Below are 26,085 nucleotides of genomic sequence, written 5' to 3'. Positions count from 1 at the left end.
ATAATATAACACATTCTTAAGCCTGTATAGCATAGTATTATACTATAGTCCTGGCAAAATTCACATATTGTTTTTCTTTTTCAGCATTTTCTTTTGAGTGTTGCGTGAATATTGACTGCTCCTGACATTCGTTGCTCAATATATCAAAATGCTGTTTTGTGTGCTGGAGAGGCCTGAGAAATAATAGTGGCAAAGGAAACAAGACATCACTGTGGGGAATATAATTTGTATTAACATATTTCAAGCTTGATTTGTCCAGAGTCATATCAATATGTCAAGAATGGAATGCCAATTGCTTCGGGATCCCATATAAATGGCTCCTAAATTTAGATGAGGTATGGCAACAAAGAGTGATGAAATTTTATGGCCACATTCAATAATGCTGTTAACATATTAACAGCATTTTAAGACAAACTGGATATACGACTGTTTTGGACTTTTTTCTAATTCTACAATGTAAACCTTCCTCTAAAATTAGCATTAGAAAAAGAACCAAAATAAGTAAATAAGAGCTCAAAGAAAAGATAACAATTGTCCTGACACACCTTAAGTCATCAAACAGAAATTTGAATTAAAAGCATTCCATTACTACTAAATGCCTTGTAGAACTTTGTTGAGCATTATTTAAAAAAAAAAAAAAAAAAAAAAAAAAAACTCTTCAAAAACAATAGCACTGAGAAAATCAGTGAAAAACTTCAGAAGTTTTACTGTTTAAGTGAAAAGACAGTGTTGGATATATAGCAAGCAAAGAATCTGGACAATTAAATTATGTTAAAGCATGTGGTATATTTTAGATCCAGGTAGAAAGTTTCTTTTCCTTGTGCACAGTGATATCATTTTTCCTAAGCTATTTATTACCAACTCTTAAACAACTATAAGGTCACAGAAAAGATTACTTGATACAAAAACAAGTTCTGTTTAGAATTAACACAGAGTAACTATACTTAGAGATGATTCTTGCTTTCTATGGGGGAATTCAAGGTTTCTTTCCTATCACTCCAAGATCCTTCCCTATTGAGAAAGAGCAGAGACCAAGATAAGGACAATTCATCCAAATTTCTGTTTGTTTTCTAATGCTAATTTTAGAGGAAGGTTTACATTATAGAATTAGAAAAAGTCCAAAAAAGTCATATATCCAGTTTGTCTTACAAGAAAAATATTTGAGTATCATTGGTAGGAACACCTATTTGTTAAGACTAAGTATACCCTGTAGAAGAATTTTGGGCTAAAGCTTTACAACGTCAATCAATGTGACACAGTCTGCAAGTCTCTCTGCTCTGTATAACTTCCTTAGAAATATCCCAGTTTGGGTTGCAGCTTCTCAACAAATTCAGGATTATCTCTATAATGTAAAATAAAATTGCAAAAACCACACACATACACACACAATCATTAACATTTATCTCAAGCAAACATAATTGTTGAGTACCTGCCTTTTAATATTCTCAACACTCAGACTCCTATTGACATGACTAACAGCGTCTAAAGCAGTTTTGAATCTAGTTTATAAAAATTATTCCATATACCCACTAAGCAGCACATGGCACAACTGATTATGGTTTCCTTTCTGAACCACTCTTTCTTGGGAGACCTTCAGACCTTATTCGTGGAGAATAATCCTACCCCCAACTTGCTGGTCCACAGCATAATTCAACAACTGCCATTGCTTTTGGTGTTTCTCCAAAGTTTCCACTTAATAATTTCAAGATTGGCCATCAAATTCCAACCAGCCAGAAAAAGAGAAAACTTTCATCCTCTCATACAGACCATATACAGGTCTGTCTTGCTGATTTTACCTTTTACAATAACCTAGGCTAAACTACCATCGTGTAATACCCAGGCAACTGCATTAATTTTGTAACTAATCTTCCGGTACCCATACTTTATTTAATCCAGTAAGTGCTAAAATTGAAGATGGTAAATTCATTTTATCAAACAAATTTAATCATATAAATAAACAAATACACAGCAGAACCCTTGGAACACTGTTTCCTTGTTTGTCATCACTTCATATGTTTTAGACACACAGGATTTTTTTTTAGCACCTCTAATATTCCATTTTCCTTGATGCCTGAGCACCTCTGCCCATACTGTTAGCACCAGATCTCAGCCTCCTTTTCACACATCACTTTCATTCTTCCTTTATCAGCTCAAGATTTACTTACTCTGTCATGTCTATGCCTCTTCGAAAACTTGTATTTCCCTGTCTATATGACTATGTAGTGTTGACATTTCTTCTTTGAAATAATTCTTTGAAATAATTTTGGCCCATATGTGGTAAAAGACTCTTAAAATATTAAGAACTCTATAACATAATGATAAATAACATAAAACTAAATCTAGAAATCTGAAAGATTTTTGCTCAAAGGCAGAAGATCTGAACACAAACCTCACCAAGTAAGATAAATGATCGGCAAGTAAGCATAAGAAAATGTACTCATCATTTGTGATTAGGAAATTATCAACTAAATAGCTGTATGAGATGCAACTACATACATATTAGAATGGCTGAAATTTTAAACAAAATCTTTGAGAATATAACTGCTAGAGACTATGTTGAGCAGTAGGAACTCCCATTAATTGGTAGTAGGAAGATAAAAAGTTCAAAAACTTTGGAAGATAATTTGACAGTTTATAACAAAGCTAAACATAGTCTTACCATACAATCTGACAATCACATTCTTAGTGTGCCTAATAGGCATCTTTCCGACACTCCCATTTGTATGCTTTAATTTAATTGTTCTTTAAAGATTTAAATCATTCTTCTAAATGATTCTGGATCCTATTTCCTGAAATAATTTTCAAGTCTTTAATTCAATCAAACTTTTTAAAAATTTTCACAGCATTTAATAAAATAGCATATTATTTTATGCACATGCACACCAAGAAATAACCCTAAATATTAATAAACATTTTAACTGTGCTAAAATAAATTATTTTTTAGAGTGTTTCAGTCTTGGTATGCAAGTAGCACTCATTATCAATGAACTCAATATGAATCAATATGCTTAATAAATTTTAATAAATGATCAGAAAGCTTTGTGAAAAGGAGGAGGAGGAGATTTAAAAGAAGCAAAAGCTGATAAGGGCTAAAAGGAGAAAGAAATCTATAATTATAAATTGATTAACATGCATCTCTCAGTAATTTCTAGAACAATTAATTATAATCAGTTCATTACATAATATAATCAACAAGAATAAGAGCCCAACAAAAGCATCAACCAACAGGATCTAATTGATATGTATAGAATACTCCATCCAACAACAGTAAAATATGCACTTTTTCAAATTATCCATAGTACATACCAAGACAGACGATGCCCTAAACCATAAAACAAACTTGAACAAATGTAAAGGAACCAGGAACTTAAAATGTGTTCTCCAAGCACAACTGAATCAAACTAAAAATCAATTACAGTTGATATGATAATCTCCTACTATTTGAAGACTAAATAGCACAATTATAAATAATCCATAGAGCAGAAAGGAAGTCTCAAGGGAAATTAAAAACACATTAGAGTAAATGAAAATAAGAACTCAAGACACTAAAATTTAGGGAACGCATTACACAATTAAAGCAATGATGATTTGGACATTTATAGCATTCAGTACATACATTAAAACACAAAGTAACAAAGAAACCTCAAATAAATAATTTAAATTTCCAAATCAAGAACCTAGAAAAGGAAGAGCAATATAAAAGCAAAGTAAGGCAGCCCGGGTGGCTCAGCGGTTTAGCGCCGCCTTCAGTTCGGGGCCTGATCCTGGAGACCCGAAATCGAGTCCCATGTCAGGCTCCCTGCTTGGAGCCTGCTTCTCCCTCTGCCTGTGTCTCTGCCTCTCTCTCTCTCTCTCTCTCTCTCTCTCATGAATAAGTAAAATCTTAAAAAAAAATAAAATAAAAAAAATAAAAGCAAAGTGAGCAGAAGGAAGAAAATGATGAATTGTGGAGGAGGTGCAGAGGTTAGTAATGCCATAAATCATACAGGAGAGTGACTGCAAGAGTAGGCAGGCAGAGCCTCCACACCACAATATCGCACTGATCTTTGTGAAAAGAGAGGCAGGAGGATGGAGGATTGGACAGTATCAGGTTGAGAAGCAGTTCTGAGAAAATCCCAGCCGGAGCTATGAGAGCTCCAGAGAAAATAACCTGTTAGAAGATTCCCTCATGATAGTATATACTGAGTCATTGACTAGGGCAGCCTAGGGAGATTATGGCTGAAGCAAAAACACTGCAGTAGATGCTGAGGGTGCAGATACTGGATACTGTCACCTAACTTCAGTCCTCCCAGCAGATTCTCTCCTTAAGAGATATAAGGTCAGTACATCTCCATGGCTCTCCTGTATGCATGCGTGCATGTGTGTGTTGTGTGCACACACACACGCACATTTGGGATTACTGTCATTTCTTGATTTAAAAGGAGATTGTATTTTATATATTTCTCTATATTTTTATTCAGTTTCTTAAAAATACATCATAGGAAAATAAGTATGTATTTGCAAATCAACAAATGACTATTTATTTCAGCAGAGGCTGAGGCTTGAGTCATAGAATAAACTGCTGAGACAGATGACTAAATCTGAATTTTATAAAAAATATTAATTACTGTTTTTATTTTTTTTTAATTCAAAATTTGGGGCATCATGTCATAGAAATAGTAATTTCTTAGCACTGATAACTCCTATAACTGATGCAGAAGTCTTCAGTACTTGGTAGACAAATATCAGCTTATGGTAGATTGCAAAAATATTTTTGGCTAACTCTGTCTGCTATGAGGGGATACTGCAGCTGCTGTTGATAGAACTTTAAGTTAAAGACACATTTTATACCACTTCTGATTAAAAATTATGTTGACAAATTTCATAAAATTTTGATCATAAAATTTCAAAAATGAGGTGTATTTTCACGTGTACATTATTAAAAATATTTAAAATTTTTTACCTTCCTGCATGTTTCTAATATTATAAAGATGAAAAATTCTTCAGAATTTCACTTGAGTGAAAATTTCTCTTTAAACCTGAGACTTAGAAATGTAGCAATATCAATATAATTATATTTCAGAATACAATAATTTCTTTTGTAGTCTCCAATTTGCAAAATTAATGTTCAAGTTAGAATTTTGTTGACTATTCCATTTTTAAAATAGTGAAAACACTTGTCTTGAGATGAAAAATCCTCCATTTTCTCTAACTTTGAGCTTGTACTCATGACCTAGTAACTGATTTGATTTAGCACTATGGTCTTTTCCCTTATTATTGGGGACATTTCTGCATGTATTATTAAATACTTTTAATATCACCACTGAATGGCTGCAGGTCAGTTACAGCATTCCCTTCAGAGTAGAATGATATGAGAACCTTATAGCAAATAGAACTCAGAAATTATTGTATTTTTCAAGGCAATATGCTAGGTTAATTTTCTGCCGTTACAAAACAACAAATTCTTGTTGAAAGCAACAATTGGTTGTTAATAAGTCCTATTATATTAGTATTGTTAACAAATAGCTCAGTATTAAGTTTTGTTGTTGAAGAAGACTTTTGAAATGTATACTGGTTGTTCTCTTATTTCATGGGAATATCTTGTGAAATCATTATGTAGTTTGAAAATGTGTTTATATTTCATGTCTTAATTATGGCTGAAGAAAATTAATTACAAAAATCAATTTCTTTATTCTTAATACCAATAATTCTACTACAATCTTTAATAGTAAAATTATTTTCTAAAAATAAATAAGTTATTGAGTTCATATATTCACATTCTTAACACACTTATCTTCAACTGTGTTCCCGGAATTGTCAAAAACAACTGCATGGAATTGTTTACTAACTTTGCGTTCTATAAATATTTCTTAAGGTAGTAGATTCACTATATTGTTTGAGATTAAAACCACATAGTAACAAAAAAAGAGTCATGTTTTAGTACATTATTTTGTCTACTGTGATGTAAATATCGAAATGTTCGGATGTCTGAATAACTTTATTTAGAAGTAGCAATTTATTAATTCATTAATTGTTGTGATATTGAAAATTTTATTGAAAAATAATTTTCCGTAGGATCTTTTATTCCCAATATTCATGACTTGAACAAATTATAAAAATCTTTTTTAAGTATTCAAAAAATTGGCAATTTATACTATTCCTTTTGGCAAGTTTTTGTGTAAGTTCTTTTTTTTTTAGATTTTACTTTTTAAAGATTTTATTTAATTGTTTGACAGAGAGATAGAGTGAGAGAGAGCACAGTAGGTGGAGCAGCAGGCAGGAGAGGGAGAAGCAGGCTCCCTGCTGAGCAAGGAACCTGAGGACAGGGGGCTCTGTCCCAGGACCCTGGGATCATGACCTGAGTCAAAGGCAGATACTTACTTAACTGACTGAGCCACGCAGGTTGAGCCACCCATGTGCCCTTCCTATAGGTTTTTAGATTAACTTTATAAAAAATAGATTATGGGCTACATTTTAAATAATTCTTTTTTGGCTTTGGAATTTTTTGGCTTCAAGTTTACACTTTGATTTTTAAGGACAAAATTTCTTTTGGGCAGCTTAATTTTCCCAATATTTTCTTGTTTCTTCACACCCTGAAATAATAATTTAGGTTAAAGATGTTTAATGAATGCTGTAACACATGATTTTAGTTTTTCTCCTTTGAACTTTTAACGTAACAAATTTGAAATTTTCATTTTAAATCATCCTCAGAGGGATGCCTGGGTGGCTCAGTGGTTTAGCATCTGACTTCAGCTCTGCGTGTGACCCCAGGATCCAGGACCAGGATTCAGTCCCACCGTCGGGCTCTCCTCCGGGAGCCTGCGTCTCCCTCTGCTTTTGTTTCTGCTTCTCTCTCTTTATGTCTCTGATAAATAAATAAATCTTAAAAAAAAAATCATCCTCAGATAATGTGAAGAATTCCAAAACATCCTGTCTTCTTTAAACATGCATGTGGAATATGTAGTTAAACAACTAGACCTAATGAGATTAAGCTAAATTGATATGATAGTTTATACCAAATATACTTATATATAAATGTTTTTATAACTAAGAAATAAAATATAAGACAAAGATGCCAAATTATATGTTTTAATAGTCATTTCCAGTGGTTTTCTAAAAACTTTGGTACTATTCTTATTTCTAGGAGGAGTCTATTAGAATACATTTCCCACTTCATCTCCATATTCATTAGCATTAGAAACTGCCTGAACATTGGGTGGATGGATAGACAGACAGATTGATAACACAAAAAGAGAGAGGGAGAAAGATCTTTTTTTAAATTGCCAATATCTTAACTGATGTGAAATGTGTTATCTTCATTACCATTGAAAGCTTTTCACATATGTATTGAGCATTCATTTTTACATATCATTCATTTTTCTATTAGTCTTTTTCTTAATAATAATTATAGACCTTTTATTTTTTTTTAAAGATTTTATTTATTTATTCACGAGAGACACAGAGAGAGAGATAGAGGCAGAGACACAGGCAGAGGGAGAAGCAGGCCCCATGCAGGGAGCCTTACGTGGGACTCGATCCTGGGTCTCCAGGATCACACCCCGGGCTGAAGGTGGTGCTATACCGCTGAGCCACCAGGGCTGCCCAAGACCTTTTAAATGTTATAGGCAGTATATTACAGAGAATCAAGTTAACACATGCACAAATGTATTCTGTAAGCTTTTTTTTATAGTATAACTTTTTAAGACATTTTAAATATTTATATAAGTAACCTTAATAATATCTATATACATCAGTATTTTCTTATAAATAAGTCTTTTATTAATGTCTAGTTTTTAGCCCATTTTATTTTATTTATTTATTTATTTTTTTAATTTATTTATGATAGTCACAGAGAGAGAGAGGGGCAAAGACACAGGCAGAGGGAGAAGCAGGCTCCATGCACTGGGAGCCTGACGTGGGATTCGATCCCAGGTCTCCAGGATCGCGCCCTGGGCCAAAGGCAGGCGCCAAACCGCTGCACCACCCAGGGATCCCGTTTTTAGCCCATTTTAATTTATCAATTACAAAATGTATAATACTTAAAACTGTCTCTTTATTAAAAACTGAGGATTTTTAATACTATTGAGGGCTGTTCAGGAATCATGCAGAATCTATTTTTTTAAGGATATATTTTGATCATACCTAATTTTGTTTCTCATTTTGTTTTTTATTTTGTATTAAAATATATCAATTAACTTTACCCTGTTTGGGTTTTCTTAGGAATACTTTCTTGGGGGATCTATGTGACTCAGCTATTCTTCAAAATTATCAAGAAGCTCTACTAAGTATAACAAGCACAGTGGAGAATTGTTCAGTTTTTTATTTTCTTTAAAATGGCTCTCCTCATTCAAATCAAGAAAGTAAGTTAAAATGTGTGCAGTTTGGGAATGGAGTATCTCTGTTTTGAGTGTTTCTCTAAGTTATGGATGTCATGCTTTTATATGTCATATTATAAACTCAAAGTGAATACCACATTATTCACTCAATAATAAACTATAATATAAATTATTTAAAAGATATCAATCATCTGTATGAGTCAATTTTAGTTTTTCACTGAATTTCATCAAACTCATTTTTAGAATCAGTTTTTCTTAAACCTAGTAGTTTTTGGTGTGTGACTGTATATCTTGTAAAACCTTTCAAGGTGGCCAATGGTTTTCAAAAGCTCAATTTTATCTTGTTCATTATAGATATCAGTGGATTCTACTGAGGAAAGGAAACATTTCTAACATAAAAACTTCCTAAAAATTTTTATCAGTAAAGATAGCAGAAATAATGGCTTATCTTTAAAAAATCTGACCACAGTTGGATTTTACTATCTTATTAATAATGATAGAAAGCATATTGATTCAAATGGGAATGAAGAATAACCAGATATTGACTGCTCCCATCATTTCAACCTCCAGTTTTGAGAATATTCATCATGAAAACCTCAACAGATCTGCAATGTGAACTTCTAAATCAAAAGATCAAGGAAGCTAATTTGAGGTTCAAATCCTAGGTCCTAGTGGAAGAGTTAAAAGCCACTGAATTGTGACGAACTTCCTCATTCTGTCTTGTTTCTTCTACTTGATTAAAAATGATTTCCTTTGTTTTATTTGAATTTTAATTTTCTTACTGAAATAAAGCCTTAGTTGATGTAATTTTTACCACACCTCCTTATGTAAACAGCATTTTCATTGAATATGCTTTTTAAAATATGTAATAGATATATATTACATTTTCTATCTCCAAATCCCAATTCTTTTTTTAAAAGATTTTATTTATTTATTTTAAAGAGAGAGAGAGAGAGCGCACAAGTTGAGGGAGGGGCAGAGGGAGAGAAAGCTCCCAAGCGGACTCCATACTATGCACAGATCCCAACTAAGGGCTCAATTCCAGGACCCTGAGACCATGACCTGAGCTGAATTCAAGAGTTGGAGGCTTAACCAACTGAGCCATCCAGGTGTCTCTTCAAATCTCAATACGTTAAAGGATTTGGGGCAAGTAACTCTCATTTCAATTATAATAATTCAAATTTTAACTTAGTAGTATTTTGGGTAACTCATAACTGATGTTAAGAAAAAAATAAAAATTTTATAACAATATAGTATCTCTTCTATTAACATATGTACAATTGCAGTTACCTGTAATAATAAGCAACCTTTTTGGTAAGGATGCTTACTTTCAGTTATGTCATAGGCTCTTTGTTTATTTACAAGCCACTCAAAAATTCTCTTTAAAACCACTATTAACATTTTTCAACATATTACCTCTTCTATCTACATGTTTATTTTTTGACAAGAAATTAGGCAAAGAAATTATGAAATACCATCATTATTTTAATATAACTTCATAGAAACAGAATTAATCACTCACAATTTGTGGCTAATAGCTTGCAATCTGGTAGTTTAGACACTGGATGGTTCTTTTCCCAGTAATACTGCAAACTAATAAAAGATCATTTACTATTCATACATATAAAGCAATATAGATATGTATTTAAGCATAGCAATTAATTATTGGAATAATTAAAAAATTGGAATAATTGGAATAATTCTAACTATAATGAAAAATTTTGTTAGGAAAATGGCAGCATACAAAGGAAAGTACATTTAAAGTATACCATAAGCCCAGGAAGGTCTATAAATAAGTACACTGATACTGCAAAAGTATTAACTAGGTATATTTTAAAGAAAGGATTATTGAGATATGATAAATCTATATAAAATCTAAAAAAAAGCCATCCATAAAAAGACACGTTTTTCTGAGATACTTTTTTCATAACCTTAAAAAAATATTATCTTAATATATTTTAGTAAAGGAATTCATCTAATTTTTTTCTAGTAGTGTCTCCAGACTATGTATTAGTGTGTATTGCCAATACTATTTTCAGATAAGCTTTATAATGAGACTTTTAGCAATGTAGAGACTCTTCTCTGTCTTATTTGCTAAGTCATATGACTTGAATGAAAATGGAAGAATTAAAATTTGGAATGCTGGTTTTTTTTGTTTTTTCTTTTCTTTACTGTGTTAGCTGTTCTGTTCAAGAATCAGTCTGTGTTATATTGGTTATTATCTTGTCCATTACCATGGTGGAAAATGGGATATTTATGAAGATAAGTTAGTGATTATTTTCATAGTCTTCAAGAGAAATATGAACTAGTTTGCACATGCTGCAGGCCATCTACCTTAGCCTCACCCAAGGGCATCAGCCCTTGAATGGTCTCCAGAATGTCCTCATCTGTCAGCTATAGCTGTCAAACAAGAACACTAATATGCATCATACCGAAAGCATAATGCATTCATAGATGTAAGTGACCAGGATATTGGAACAGAAAGCGTAATGAGGAAAAAATTTATGGTCAACACCTTTTACTTAGGGAACTGTAAATTTTGAATGCTATGGGCAAAGATTTAATTCTCAATCTCCACTAAGGACAAAAAAAAATAGAAGAATTAAATTCCACAAGGTGAAAATAGTTCATGTCAGCAATCCTTCCACTACATTCAGCATTAAGCATTAGTCAAGCTTTTATAAAATATGGCTACTGGCAGCATATTTGTTCTTCCTATCTCAAATTCATTCAAATTGAAAGCATTGCTCATGCATGATGACAGGATGACAGGCTTCTTAGATAAGAGGAAAGAAAAAAATCTAACAAATCTGTATTTTACTAAGACCTTTTGGCATCATCTCACATGGTATTCTCATCAACATGCTTGATAAATTGTGAAATGTGTAGAGGAGAGTCACACCCAAATAGTGGTAATCCATGACCCTGTCAACCTCAAGCAATATATTTAAAGGTATCAAAATTGTTAGACTGAGAATTTTTTAAATTTATTTTACCAGAAGTCTGATGGAGAAACAATATTAGCTTGTTCTTAAATTAGCAGATTATACTAAGCCAAGTGAAGTGGTTATTACATAAGAAATCAACAATAGATTTTTTGATGGTTATAGTGAAGTGGATCAATTCTAAGTTCATGGAAATATGCTGTACTACTTTTTACATAGTACAGTCACACAATTAGACTCACCATGGTAGAAACTGTTCAGTTTAACTTCAAACAAATAAAATACAATTAGCATTTTACTCATGCATTTCTTCTTTGCTTTCTTTCTAGTATACACTAGGCCTATCTAAAACAGAATTTGGCTAGCCCTCACTAATGTAAACTCTACTTACTTCTCTATCAAATACTAATGAACATACATAAAGTATATGAAATTAAATGATTTTGCAACTACTAGGCTTCACAATGTCAAAATATTTGGTGGATTTCTTTTTCCTATATTTGCTATATATTGGAAATTGATAAATAATTAGTGGCATAGTTTTACTTGATTAACTAAAAAATAAATTTGTTTTATAAATAATAATAGCCAAGAATAATGTTTCTTCTTCACTGACTCCTGATATAAAGAGTATCTGAATGATTTTAAATGTCTTTCTGTCATAAGCAGCCTTTAAAATAGCTCCCAGTGATTTCTATCTACTGGTATTCACAACTTCATTTAATCCTGTTCCTTTGAGTACTGATTGGATTTAGTGACTTGCTTCAAATGAATATAATATGACAGAAGTAATGGGGTGTTACTACCAAGATTAGGATGTAAAAGATTGCAGTTTTATCTTGATTGTGCTCACTTTCTCAATCTCCCTTCAGTTACTCACCCTAAGGGATACAGTGTTGTGAACTAGCACTTTGAAGAGAACCATACAAAAGAACAAGGCCTTTCAATGACTATGTGAATGAGCTTGTTTATCCCTCAGCAATAAAACTCTCAGATAAACCTGCAGCTGACAGCTTGATTCTACTTCATGGTAGCTTTTGAGTCAGAGACACTCAACTAAGTTACTTCTGTATCCTTGGCCAAAATAAACTGTGAGGTAATAATAATAAATATTTGTTCTTTAAAGCTACTGGGTATCAACAGACAATAATGTAGATAATAGATGCAGATTTCATTACCATGCAACAGGTTGCTGCCTAAAATATGAGAGAGGCTTTGGATGATGAGGCAGTGAGTGGAGCCTGGAATAATTTTAACAGAGGAAGCAGTAGTAAGCCTGTACATTGCCTTAAACAGACTGTCAGAACTGTAGACATTAGAACACCACAGTTGAGAGCTAACATGAAAGTGAAGAAAATATATAGTAAATGGGATTATGGGAAATGCTTATTTTGTGTTGGCATAAACTTTACAATGTAAATGTGGAAATTAGAAAACTGCAGCATGAACTAGGTGATTAACCTATAGAGGAATATGATATGATGGAGAGAGAGGAGATAATATTCACAGCCAAATATGAATTATATATTGCATTAAGGTAGAATAAGTGAAATTGAGAATTCAATGAAAAAAATCTCAAAATAACTAAAAAATCAAAGAAGATTAATGTAAAATAAAGCATATTATAAAAGGACTTTTAAATTATAAGATCTAAGTTCTAACAATTTGATATGAAATATCAAAATGATTTATGAAGAAATAAAAATAATTTTTGCCTCAAAATCTACTAAAAAATGAAAACAATACAATAAAGAGCTTTTGACATGAAAAGTTGTTGGGCCCTAAATTTATATTGAATCAGGTTGTTACTCATGTTTAAAGCAACCAAAACGCATGCTCAAATATTCAGCCTCAAATTTTAAATAGAAATACAAAGATATGTATAAATATAAGTGCATATATATGAGAAAATAATATATAACTACAATAAATGTAGCTCCTGAGTAAAATACTTATCAATATCATCAAAAATAAGTATCTCTTCTTTTAGATATAGAACCATGAAGTTATTATGAGTTAATATAAATAACAGAATAAATTAGGCTTCCAAGAATATTTTGGAAGAATATATATATATATATACGTACATAGATATACATATGTATAACTATCTTTGAAGTAGTATTAAAGATTGCATAAGAGATTTTTTTTAATATTTTATTTTTTATTGAGAGAGAGAGAGGGAGAGGGAGAAAGATAATCTCAAACTGAGCACCAAGCCCAACATGGGGCTTGATTTTATGACCCTGAGATCATAACCTGAGCCAAAATAAAGAGTCAGACATTTAACCAACTGAGCCACCCCGATGCCTCCCAATTTTTTAAAAATAAGATTGAATTTATTACCAAAAGTATATTCTTCATCTTCCAAATATCAAATCAAAACAAATGGATTCAGTTATGATATTGATAATCATGAGGATATAAGAAATGTAAAACGTAAGAATAAATCAATAATAACTAAAAATAAAGTGGGATTTCAAAATCATTACAAAAGATATTGGAAACCATTCAGTAATGAAAACTATGGTTCATAAGTATTTCATAAAGCAAAGCAAAAAAAGTAGAAAAAATATAAATGACAGTTATAAACTTAAACATAAAATCCTACAACAAAATCACCACTGCTTTTCAAAAGAGTAGATAGGCTAATTTTCCAACTCTACTACTCCTACTTGGGTAACTTGAGCAACGAAATTCAAATCTCCATATATTATTACAAAGAATATAGGAAAATATGCAATTATGAAAAATCAGTCAATAGTTTTCTTATGCTTGTAAGTTTGCATATATATGTATATAAACATAAATTTATTTATACACAGGAATGTACATATTTGGGTGTACCTATATATACAAATGTAAATTTGCACACATATATGTGATATAAATATAAATGCATATGTACATAAAATATAATATAAATATATATTATATATATTCACTAGTGCCTAATATAGTTGATGTTAGAGAATGATAATGGAATTTCTCACTCTCTTTTTTTTTAAAGATTTTATTTATTCTTTCATGAAAGACCCAGAGAGAAGGCAGAGACACAGACAGAGGGAGAAGCAGGCTTCATGCAGGGAGCCCGATGTGAGACTCTATCTCAGGTCTCCGGAATCACCTCCTGAACCGAAGGCAGGCACCCAACCATTGAGCCACCCAGGCATCCCCCTCACTTTCTTTTTCTTATTTTATTTTGCTTATTGCTTTGTCTCTGAAACTACTTTCTATAAGGTAGCTAATGCTATTAAATTCAAGTGAGATATTTAGTTCTTTTTTGACATTTTTAGCAAAACATGCATTTGTTGGCTGCTCCCACCTTCCTAAAATACTCTTTGTCCTCAACCTCTAGACCATCAAAATATAATCTAATCCTTATCATCTTCTTATTGGATACCTGTTGTCTTTACATATGGATTTTTAAATATTTGAAGATCATGCCTCTTGTCTTTCTAAACTTAATTAGGCAATATCCACTACTCTTATGGTATCAAATATCTTCTACATAAAGATGATTCTCTAATTTATTTCCAACTCATGCCTCTATTCTAATCTTTGCACTCAGTTATCCAACTGCAAGATAGATATTTCCATAACTCAAAGTTAAAATGTTCAAATCTAAACTATTGACTTTTCCCCTTGACAAGTCAGCATAGATTAGGTTATGCTATTACAGGGGAAACATCATTAATCTCAGTAACTTAAAATGACAAACTCTGATTTCTTTCTCACAGTTCTTGTACACTGAGGGTCAGGAGACGGTACCGTAAATCATAGTTGCTCTGAATCTAGGTTCACAGAGCAGCCACAAACTTAAACTTGACTAATAGCAGTTCCAGTGAAAAGAGAGCTCTAGAGTGCTTCCCACTGGCAATTAAATACCTGGTCTGGAAGTATCACCTCTGCTGGCTTCAACCAAGGATTAGAAAAATACAATTTTATTTTATGTGTAGAAGTAATCAACCTAAAAATATTTGGTAAAAGAACAAATTATATCCTGTATCCCAAGACTAATTCTCTAGTCTTATTATCTTTGCAAATACTAATTTAGACACAGAAAACTGTGAGAACTTTTTTTTATCAACTCCTTCTCTTCCATTCTCCATAGATAATCTACCAGAAAGATTTTTTAAAACTGTATTTCCAAAATATATCATAAATCTTTTCAATATATAGTTATTATTCCAAATACATCCTTTCTACTATTATTCCTTCTAAACCTCCAACATCTCTGAACCTGACCACTGCAGTTTTCTTACATGTAAACATTGGTGTCCGTAATTCACTCACCTAAATACCTTCACAAGCTGTACCTAGAAACATGCTTGAAAAACACAAATATCATCATGACATTAAGTTGATAAAATATTTTTGGAATATTTCATTTTTTTATTTCATTATTTTTAATGATAAAATCAGTAATTCTTCAATGAATGAAATATCTAACCTGGAGATCTGATAAAGCTGGAAAGAAGTTTCTCTGATCCTAACAACAAAAAGAGAAAAAAATATATTAATTAAAAAATCAATTATTTGCTTCAACCCATTAGAAAAAGATGACTTACAAACTACCACCATCCCAGAATTTAGACACAGGTGCATGTAGGCATAAATAGGACCTAAGCATTTACTTAGATGCATATCCAATCAGAATCCATGGAAGCCAACAGGGTGATTAAGCAATATATATATATATATATATATATATATATATATATATATATATATTTTTATTGCTTATGGGTGATTCTGAGTGTTAGCTATTGTGGGCATGTGAAGGTCTGGGAGACCAGAGACATAGGGCAGTTCTTGTCACCTTGCAAACTTTTTCCTTAGAAACTCCAACAGGCTGTTAATCAGAAAAAATACAGAGAAAGCTACCTCTGTGGTTATGGCTGGGAGAGGGGAAAAGAAATCACATATAATATGTGTTCACATCAATTTCTCTCTCTCATAAAAAAAGATTTAATATACAGGGGATATTCATCAAAGCCTATATCTGGAGGAAACTGGTTGAATCTCATCACAGCTGACAGAAGGGAAGAGAGAAAACGAATTTCAGTCTAGACCACATACGTCTATCTTCTAGGTAACAAAGCCTTAATTGTCTGGGTAAAAGAGAAAGCCATGCAAAATCTTAGCCTAAGGATACTGCTGAACATATAGAGCAGCAAGGGAAAATTCAGGAAGGGGACAAAAAGCAACATTGCTGAAACAAGTTGCAGTACATGTCTTTGTGAAAAGTTAAAGGAGAAAATCAGAGAAGTTTCCCCTCTGCTACTCCATTTTAATGATACTAACATGTCTTGTTAAAAATAGCAGGGGACAGAGTAAGAAATGCTCAAGACATTGATTCTCACTAAGAAACAAAGGGAAGACCCAGTTGAGTGGGAGATGAAAACAATGTTTTACCACAGGAATTTAAATCCTTTGGTGTCCAATTGAACAATAAACTTCACTTCTGATAACCACAGCAATGATATTTAAAACCATCCAGTCTCTAAAGAGATTAACATAATCCCAAAATTTAAAGCAAAGAACATTCATGAAGAAAATTCACGTTCTTCTCCTAGTAGTCCATATGTTGACCCCAAGTTATTCCTGTGTCATAAACATTCACAGCTTTCCAAAAATAATAATAATAAAGTAAAATATGAGGATTATCATAAGGCAAAACAAAAAAGGGAGTCTAAAGGCAAGACGTAATAATTAGAATTTGAATAAAAATGGCTCATATTTTGGAATTATCAGAAAAGAAATTGACAATAACAATGGATAATGTGTTAAAGGCTTCAAAAGAAAAGTAATGTGATATATAAGATCAGATGGATAGCAGGTGAAAATAGAAACTTTAAGAATCAGATGGGATGTTACAAATCAAAAGCAAAGTAACATAAATGAAAAATGTGTTTCATGGGTCTATTAGTAGACTAGAAATAATCAAGAAAAAAAATCACTGAACCTGATGATACATCAAGATTAATTACTCTTCTAGAACATAAAAAAAAGTACACACACTGTCACACACATACAATAACCATAAAAACAGAACAGAACAGCCAAAAGTTATGGGAAAATATCAAATACTGCAGCATACATGCAGCTGAAATTCAAGACAAAGAAGTAGAAAGAATGGTACAGAAGAAGAGTTTTGTGAAGCAATAAGTTAGTAACATCCACTATTCATGTCAAAGACTAAGCCATGAATCCAAGAAAGCTCAAAAACACAAAGGATGTAGTCCAACACACACACATACACACACACACATACAGAGGCATATCATATCCAGACTGCTGAAATCAGTTAAAGAGAAAATCTCAAAGATGACAAAAGGGGGAAAAGATCCTACCTATGGAGAAACAAAGGTTGGAATCACAGTCAACTTCTCATCAGAAATCACATGAACAGGACCAGAGGAAAGGGGCAACCTTAAAGTGATAAAAGGAGAAACTATGTCAACTTGGAATTCCACTGCCTGTGAAAATGTTATTCAAAAGTAAAGGAAAAATAAAGACTTTTTTAGATGAACAAGATGGGGGGAATTAAATGCCAGAATACTTGCTCTGCAAATGCTAAAAAGTTCTCCAGACAACAGAATTTTTTAAAGGTCAGAAACTGGAATCTAAAGAAAGAAATGCCTGAACGTAGAACAAAGAATCCTAAAATTTGTATGGAACCACAAAAGACCTGAAAAGCCGAAGCAACCTGAAAAAGAAAAGCTAAGCTAGAGGCATCACAACTCCAGACTTCAAGTTATATTACAAAGTTGGAGCGATCAAAATAGTATGGTAGTGGCACAAAAACAGACACATAGATCATTGCAGAACAGAAAACTGAGAAATGAACCCACAAGTATATGTCAATTAATCTTTGACAAAGCAGCAAAAAATATTTAATGGGAAAAAATAAACTTTCTTCAGCAAATGGTTTTGGAAAGACTAGATAACAACATTCAGAAGAACAAAACCGGACCACTTTCTTATACTATACACAAAAAGAAATTCAAAATAGTTGAAGAATCCAAATGTGAAATAGGAAACCGTCAAAATCCTAGATAAAAACACAGGAAGCAACCTCTTTGACATTGGCCATAGCAAGTTCTTTCTAGACATGTCTCCTGTGGCAAGAGAAATGAGCAAAAATAAACTACTGGGACTTTAACAAAATAAAAAGTTTCTATGCAGCAAAGGAAACAGTCAACAAAACTGGAAGGCAACCTACAGAATGGGAGAAGATTTTTTTTTTTAAGATTTTATTCATTTATTCATGAGAGACAGAGAGAGAGAGAGAGGCAGAGATGTAGTCAGAGGGAAAAGCAGTCTCTATGCAGGTAGCCCAACATGGGACTTGATCCCAGGACCCCGGGATCACGCCCTGAGTTGAAGGCAGATGCTCAACCACTGAGCCACCCAGGCATCCAGGGAGAAAATATTTGATAAAGGGTTAGTGTACAAAATCTATAACTCATAAAAGCCAACACTCAAAAGAAGGCATCATCAGGGAAATACAAATCAAAACTACAATGAGCTATCACCTCATATCAGTCACAAAGGCTAAAATCAATAGCAGGTTATTGACTAAAGAAACAAAGGGTGTTGATGAGGACATGGAGAAAGGAAAATCATCTTGTATTGTTGGTAGGAATGCAAACTGATGTAGCCACTCTAGAAAACAGTACGAATATTCCTCAAAAACGTAGAAATAGAACTATTCTACAATCCAGAAATTGCACAATTCAGTATTTACCTGAAGAATACAAAATTAATAATTCAAAGGGACACATGCACTCCAATGTTTACAGCAGCATTATCTACAACAGCCAGATTATGGAAACAGCCCAAGAGTCCAATGACTGATGAACAGATAAAGAAGTGGTATTGATGGGGACAGAGCTAGAAAGTATTTTGCTAAATGAAGTAAGTCAGTCAGAGAAAGATAAATAACATATGATTTCATTCATATGTGGAATTTAAGAAACAAAAGAAGCAAAGAGAAAAAAAAGGGAGAGTCAAACCAAGAAACAGACTCTTACCTGTAGAGAACAAACTGATGGTTAGCAGAGGGATGTAGATAAGGGAATGGGTTAAATAGGTGATGGGAATTAAGGAATGCACTTCTAATGAGCACTTGGTGTCGTATGGAAGTGTTAAATCAGTATATTGTACATCTGAAGCTAGTATTACATTGTATGTTAACTAGAATTTAGATAAAAACTTAGAAGAATGAACAATATCATAAATGGCATAAAATAATAGGCTATTATTCTTACTTTTCTTGTTCTAAAAGATAACTGGATATTTAAAGCAATAATAGTAAAAATGTATTGGGTTTTATAGTGTATGTAAAAGCAAAAATGACATGAGATTTTAGGGAAAAATAGGAATGTCCTGTTGTAAGGACCTTATACTCACAAAACAGAAAAAAAGAATTTATACTCTGATTATTTGATAATCAGTATTGTAAAATATAGTTTGAACAAACTTTAAAAGGTAATAATTATAAAGATATAGACAAGAAAATGTAGAATCCTAAGAAAGACTCAATGAAAATGAGAAAAGGCAGAATAAGAAAAATGTAATAAAACATGAAAGGAAAACTGGTAACAAGATACCAGATTATGATCTAACCATACCTATAATCACTTTAAATATAAGCAATTTATTAATTTAGTTTTATTTTACTTTTTATTATTAATTTAGTTTTAAAGATTTTATTTATTTATTCATGAGAGACACAGAGAGACAGGCAGAGACATAGGCAGAGGGAGAAGCAGGCTCCCCGTGGGGAGCCTGATGTGGGACTCCATCCAAGGACCCCAGGATCACAACCTGAGCCAAAGGCAAATGCTCAACAACTGAGCCATCTAAGGTGCCCCTAAATGTAAGCAATTTATTTATTTATTAAGATTTTATTTATTTATTCTGAGAGACACAGAGAGAGGGAGAGGCAGAGACACAGGCAAAGGGAGAAGCAGGCTCCATGTGGGGAGCCCCACGTGGGGCTCGATCCTGGCACTCCAGGATCAAGCCCTAGGCTGAAGGCAGGCACTTAACCGCTGAGCCACCCAGGGATCCCCAATGTAAGCAATTTAAACACACCGTTTAAAAGGTAATAATTGTCCCACTCGATAAAAATGCAAGGACTTTCCTTAAAGAAATTCATTTAAGTAGCAGGACATAAAATGAGTTTACAATAAAGATATGGAAAGGGATGTAGCATGCAAACTCTGAAAGCTCGGATGGCTATACTAATTTGAGACAAAATAGACCTCAGAACAAGGAAGATTATCAGGACTAAACGGACATCACATTATGAGAAAGCAGTCAATTCTATAAGAAGACAAAGTAATCCCAAAAGAATACAAATTTTGCAATATATCTTCAAAACGGTTGAAGCAGAAATTGATATCTAAAAGGAAACTTAAATACACAATTATAGTTGGAAATTCTAATACTCTCTCTCAATTACTTTTCAATGATGTTCCAAGAAAATCAGTGAGGCTTAACAGCACGATCAACCAACCTGACTTAATTGACCTCTACGGAACATCAAAAAGCATTCCTTCTGACTGTACATAGGACATTCAACAAGATACACCACATTCCTGGCCAAACACCTTAGTATCTAGACAAATTCAAAAGAATACAAATCATACAAAGTATGTCTCAGACACAATTGAATGAAATTAGACATCAATTACAGGATGATATATCAAAAATATCCAAATATTTAGAGATTAAACAATATACTAGTACATAATTCATATGTCAAACAGTAACTTGCAAGAAAATTTGAAAAATGTGATTTACTTAAAAAAGAAACATAAAACATCAAAATTTGTGCATTGTTACTGAAGCATTACTTAAAAATTTAGAGCATTAAACACATATTTTAGCAGAAAGATTTATCATCAAAGCCTAAATGTCAAATTCTTCAAATAATTAGAACAAATAGATTTCAAGCAAGAAGAATAAAACAAAAGATAATGAGTAGGTATAAATTAAGGTGAAAATAGGAAAACAATATATATGTTTATTTTTAAATTTTTTAACTCTTTGTATTTCAAGTTTTTATTTAATTCTAGTTAACAAATAGGGTAATATTGGTTTCAGGTGTAGAACTTAGTGATTCAACACTTACATATTACACTCAGTGCTCATTACAACCAGTGTCCGACAAAGGAGAGAAGCAGACTCCCTGCTGAGCACGAAGCCCAACACCAGGCTCAGGACCCTAATTAAAATCAAGTTGGACACTTAACTGACCGAGCCATCCACATACCCCAAATTTGATTTATTTCTAAGACTATATTATAGGCCTATCTCATTTTATCATATTTTATTAAACTTCACAGATACTGCATTTTTTATAAATTGAAGGTTTGTGGCAACCCTGTGCTGAGCAAGTCTATGCGCACTGTTGTTCCAATGGCATTTGTTCATGTTGTGTCTCTGTCACATTTTAGTAGTTCTTGCAATATTTCAAGCTTTTCCATTATTATATTTTTATGGCAATCTGTGATCAGAGATTATGAGTTACTGAAAGCTTAAATAATGTTTAGCATTTTTTAGCAATAAAGTATTTTAAGGTGTATATACATATATATATATATATATATATTGTTTTTTAGACAGAGTGCTGTTGAATACTTAACAGACTACAGTATTGTGTAAGCATAAACTTTTATATGCACTGGGAAACCAAAAAAAAAAAATATTACTTTCTTGCAATATTCACTTTATTGTGGTGGTCTGGAACCAAACCCACAAAATCTCCAAGGTATCTCTTTATTGCCTCTGGGGAAATAATTAGAAGTGGAAAAGGAATCTAGAAAATGATTACATTTGTTAAGAGAAAAGGCCATCTATAATATGTCAACAAAGTAATATTCGTGACTCTATTCAGACTGAAAAGGAGTAAAAGAAAAATCCTTAAATGATCCCAATAACACGCTGCATACTTATTCCCTTAGAGAGAAAGTTCTTATTATTGCATCAAGTTTTTGATTTGCTTATTTCTGAATCGCAAACTTGATTTTTAAAAATATTTTAGTTCCTATGAATCCAATTTCATATGTCATTCCTTCAGTGTTCTGAAGGACCTGGGTGATTGAACTTCCCTTCACTTGCACAAGTGTCTAGCAGTGCCAGGTTGCTTCTTTGGCACTAAAACAATCTTACTCTCCATCTAATATACTAATAGCTGGACCAGTTTAAGATGTATAGATGTACTGAATACCAACAAACACACTTGCTTTTAAATTTATAGCCCTCTGAGGCTATTTTTTCATTGCTAATAGGATAGATCTTCTTATCTCCAGAGTTATTCATCTTATATGAGCAGTGCTTTCAAGATGAATTGATTTCAGCCTGTGAAAACAAATACATTGCTCCACGACATGCTTTATTAATGCTGCCTAGTGTGCTGCCACAGTCTTAAGAGCCTGGTTATAAATAAAATGACACATGATGAGTAAAAACACTTCTGTGCTACTAAATTAGCCCAATCAGAAAACACAAACATACAAAGAATTTTAAGACTAAAAACGTACAAAATTTTTAAAAATGGTTAAGATCGAAATCTAATTGTATAAGCTTAATAATTTATTTTCAAGCTAAAAACAATAAAAATAACAAGTAAAAATGATGCCATATACAGTGTTGACCAGTCTTGAAAAAATCAGATAATAGATTCTAAAGCAAATAAAATCAGTAGTGAAATAGGACAAGCCTAGTTATTTATCAGGTGTTATACATAAATACATGAATTAGAATTAATTAAAAATAGTATTTTAATAACATTTGAAAACAAATTTATCATTTCTGAGGAACAAAAAATGCATTTATCAATTCAATACTTAGTAACAAAATATTTAAAGGATTTAAAGCAGAATTTTGGAAGGCTGAATTAATTTGGAAGGTACTTTGAATTAATTCTCATCAATTCTTAGGGGAACAGAAATTGATATTTTCAAAATCACTATATACATAAATATTTCCCAAGTCATATTACTAACATTTCACACAATGCATATGATTTATTCCCACTCAGACACTTTCTCTTATGGATAAATATCAAGTATTAGGAATGAAAAAGGATAACTGCATTGGTCAAAGTGATCTCTGACAGATATTAGAAATAAGCTTAAGCAAATAAATTTGAAAACTTAGATGAATGGACATTTTCTCAGAAAAATATAACATGATAATTTAAGCTAAAAGACTATACATGGGGGATCCCTGGGTGGCTCAGCAGTTTAGTGCCTGCCTTCGGCCCAAGGCGTGATCCTGGAGTCCTGGGATCGAGTCCCGTGTTGGGCTCCTAGCATGGAGCCTGCTTCTCTCTCTGCCTGTGTCTCTGCCTCTCTCTCCCTCTCTGTGTCTTTCATGAATAAATAAATAAATAAAATATTAAAAAAAAAACACTATACATGTATCAGTTGGAAACTCCTATATCCTTGGTCTTCTCATTTAATGAAGGTACATTTCACTTTTCATAGTCACTTTCTTTCTTTCTATCTTGAAAACTTCAGTCAATAACCAAAGCTTCTCTGCTTTAGATTTTTCTGGCATCAGTCAAATGCCAATCCTTCTTGTTCCCCAAAACTAAAAGACATATATCATGTACTGTGCATTTTTTTCTTACAAATCATGGTTCTTCACACATTGTTGAAATGCTTTAGTCAAATCAGTGCTTTCTCAATTATCTCCAAAGAAATTCTCTAGTGACTTCTTCAAACTCAACACTATTGTTCCCTCCATGTGGATTTTAAGCTAGGTTTGAGATGCAGAAACAAGTACTATTCATACAATGTGTGTTCATTCCTCTGCATTTCTCATCTTCAAATTAGTTGGCCAAACAACTAATTGTGTCCATAGAACTCTTGTAGGTGGGGTGCAGAATTTCCTGCAGATGCATTTCAGAACTTGTTCCAGAAAAAAATAGCTAGTTTCTCCAATTATCATAGTGACTACAGAGAAATTATTTTCTACTTTATTAGCTACATAATTTTAGAGGTCGTCAGCCAGCATACTTTAGCAACTGCAGGCAAAGTCTGCTGAACTTCGTAGCACATAAGGAATGAGTTCAAAAATAATTTTGTTATGGTGAATCAATGAGAGTTTAACCCCCAAAATCTCTACTATATCCTAAATACTGCAGATAGATATCACCGGTGAGTGTTTTTATAGGAAATACTTAAAATATTGGTGTTACAGGTGATAGGGCAAAAACGAATACTTTTGTTTTTTTTTTAAATGAATACTTTAAGCTGGAAAGTAAGTTTTTAATTTTATGCCGTGGCAAAATTTTTGGTAAACCATCAATTGTAATAGTTTTGAGACAGATCACACATACTGAGTAATTCTAGGAGTAAAAGCTTACAGTGACTATTGGTTTTTATTGGTTGTGTTTAGTAAAGTGCAACAAAGAAATGATGTTTTAAAAAAAGCAGGTTTTCAAGGAAATATGAAAGAGTTTGGACATTGGGTAACTTGGAAAATTGTAAAAGCTGATTCCTGATAGAATCCAAAAACCAATATGCAGGAAAATAAACATCCAATGATCTCATTCTCTTATGAGTTTCCTAATATATTTGTATTCATCATCCAAACTACATATAGGAGAAATAATTAATACTACTAAAGAGACTAAAATCTTCCCTAACAATAGAAAAAGCTAGTGGATGTATGCTATAGTTTTATGACCAATGAGAAAGAGAGGGTAAAATGGCAGTGAGCAGGAACAATGGGTATTCTATTTAGTGTTTACTAAGTAATTTCATATTCCCAAGGCCATAAGATAGTAAGTAAAAAATGCATAATCATACATCCCACATGAGATTATATATATACAGATTTTATACATATAGATTTTATATATATATATAATACATATGTATATATATATATACACACACACATATATATATATCCTTATTTAGCAAGTAATAGGCATTGTCTCATTTCATATGAATAGCATTTACTGATGTTCCATTTCTAGGCATTTTTTAAAAACATATTTACAACTGCAAGTAATGCATTCACACTTATATGGAAACTATACAAATCTGAATTGTGGTTTTTCACCTTTAATTGATTTTATTTATGAGTTAAAATTCTAGACATTTTATAGAAATAACATTACCAGATATTTTAAAATAACTGATAATCCTTCTGATATTTGGCACATTAAATGCTAAAAAATGTAATTTAAAAAAATATCTTATTTATTCATTCATGAGAGATCCAGAGAGAGAGAGGCAGAGACACAAGCAGAGGGAGAAGCAGGCTGCATGCAGGGAGCCCGATGTGAGACTCGATCTCGGAACTCCAGGATCACACCCTGGGCCAAGGCAGGCGCCAAACCGCTGAGCCACCCAAGCATCCCCAAAAATGTAAATCTTAATGAGAAAGCAAAATTAGTCTTATTCTTCATCTTTCTATTTTTTTAAGATTTATTTATTTATTTGAGAGAGAATTGCAGGGGGTAAGGTCTGCAGGAGAGAGACAGTGAATTCTCAAATAACTCCCTGCAGAGAGTGGAGCCCAATGTGGGGTTGATCCCAGAACTTGGAGATTACCACCTGAGCTGAAATCACGAGTTGGAAGTTTGACTAACTGAGACACCCAGGCGCCCCTAGATTTCTTTACATATGACACAAAATAACAACTTCATGCATTATGAGTTGCCTTGCATTTAACAAATGCAGTATTTAGTGATATAATTAACTTCTTAATTAACAGATTTAAACCAAGTCTTTAACATGAAGTAACATGATATGGATGTCTATTATCACTCTTATGAAAAAAAAATATGA

Source organism: Canis lupus, chromosome 22, assembly GCF_003254725.2.
Source record: "Canis lupus dingo isolate Sandy chromosome 22, ASM325472v2, whole genome shotgun sequence".
NCBI classification, from domain to species: Eukaryota; Metazoa; Chordata; class Mammalia; order Carnivora; family Canidae; genus Canis; species Canis lupus.
This window is presented reverse-complemented; position numbering follows the sequence as displayed.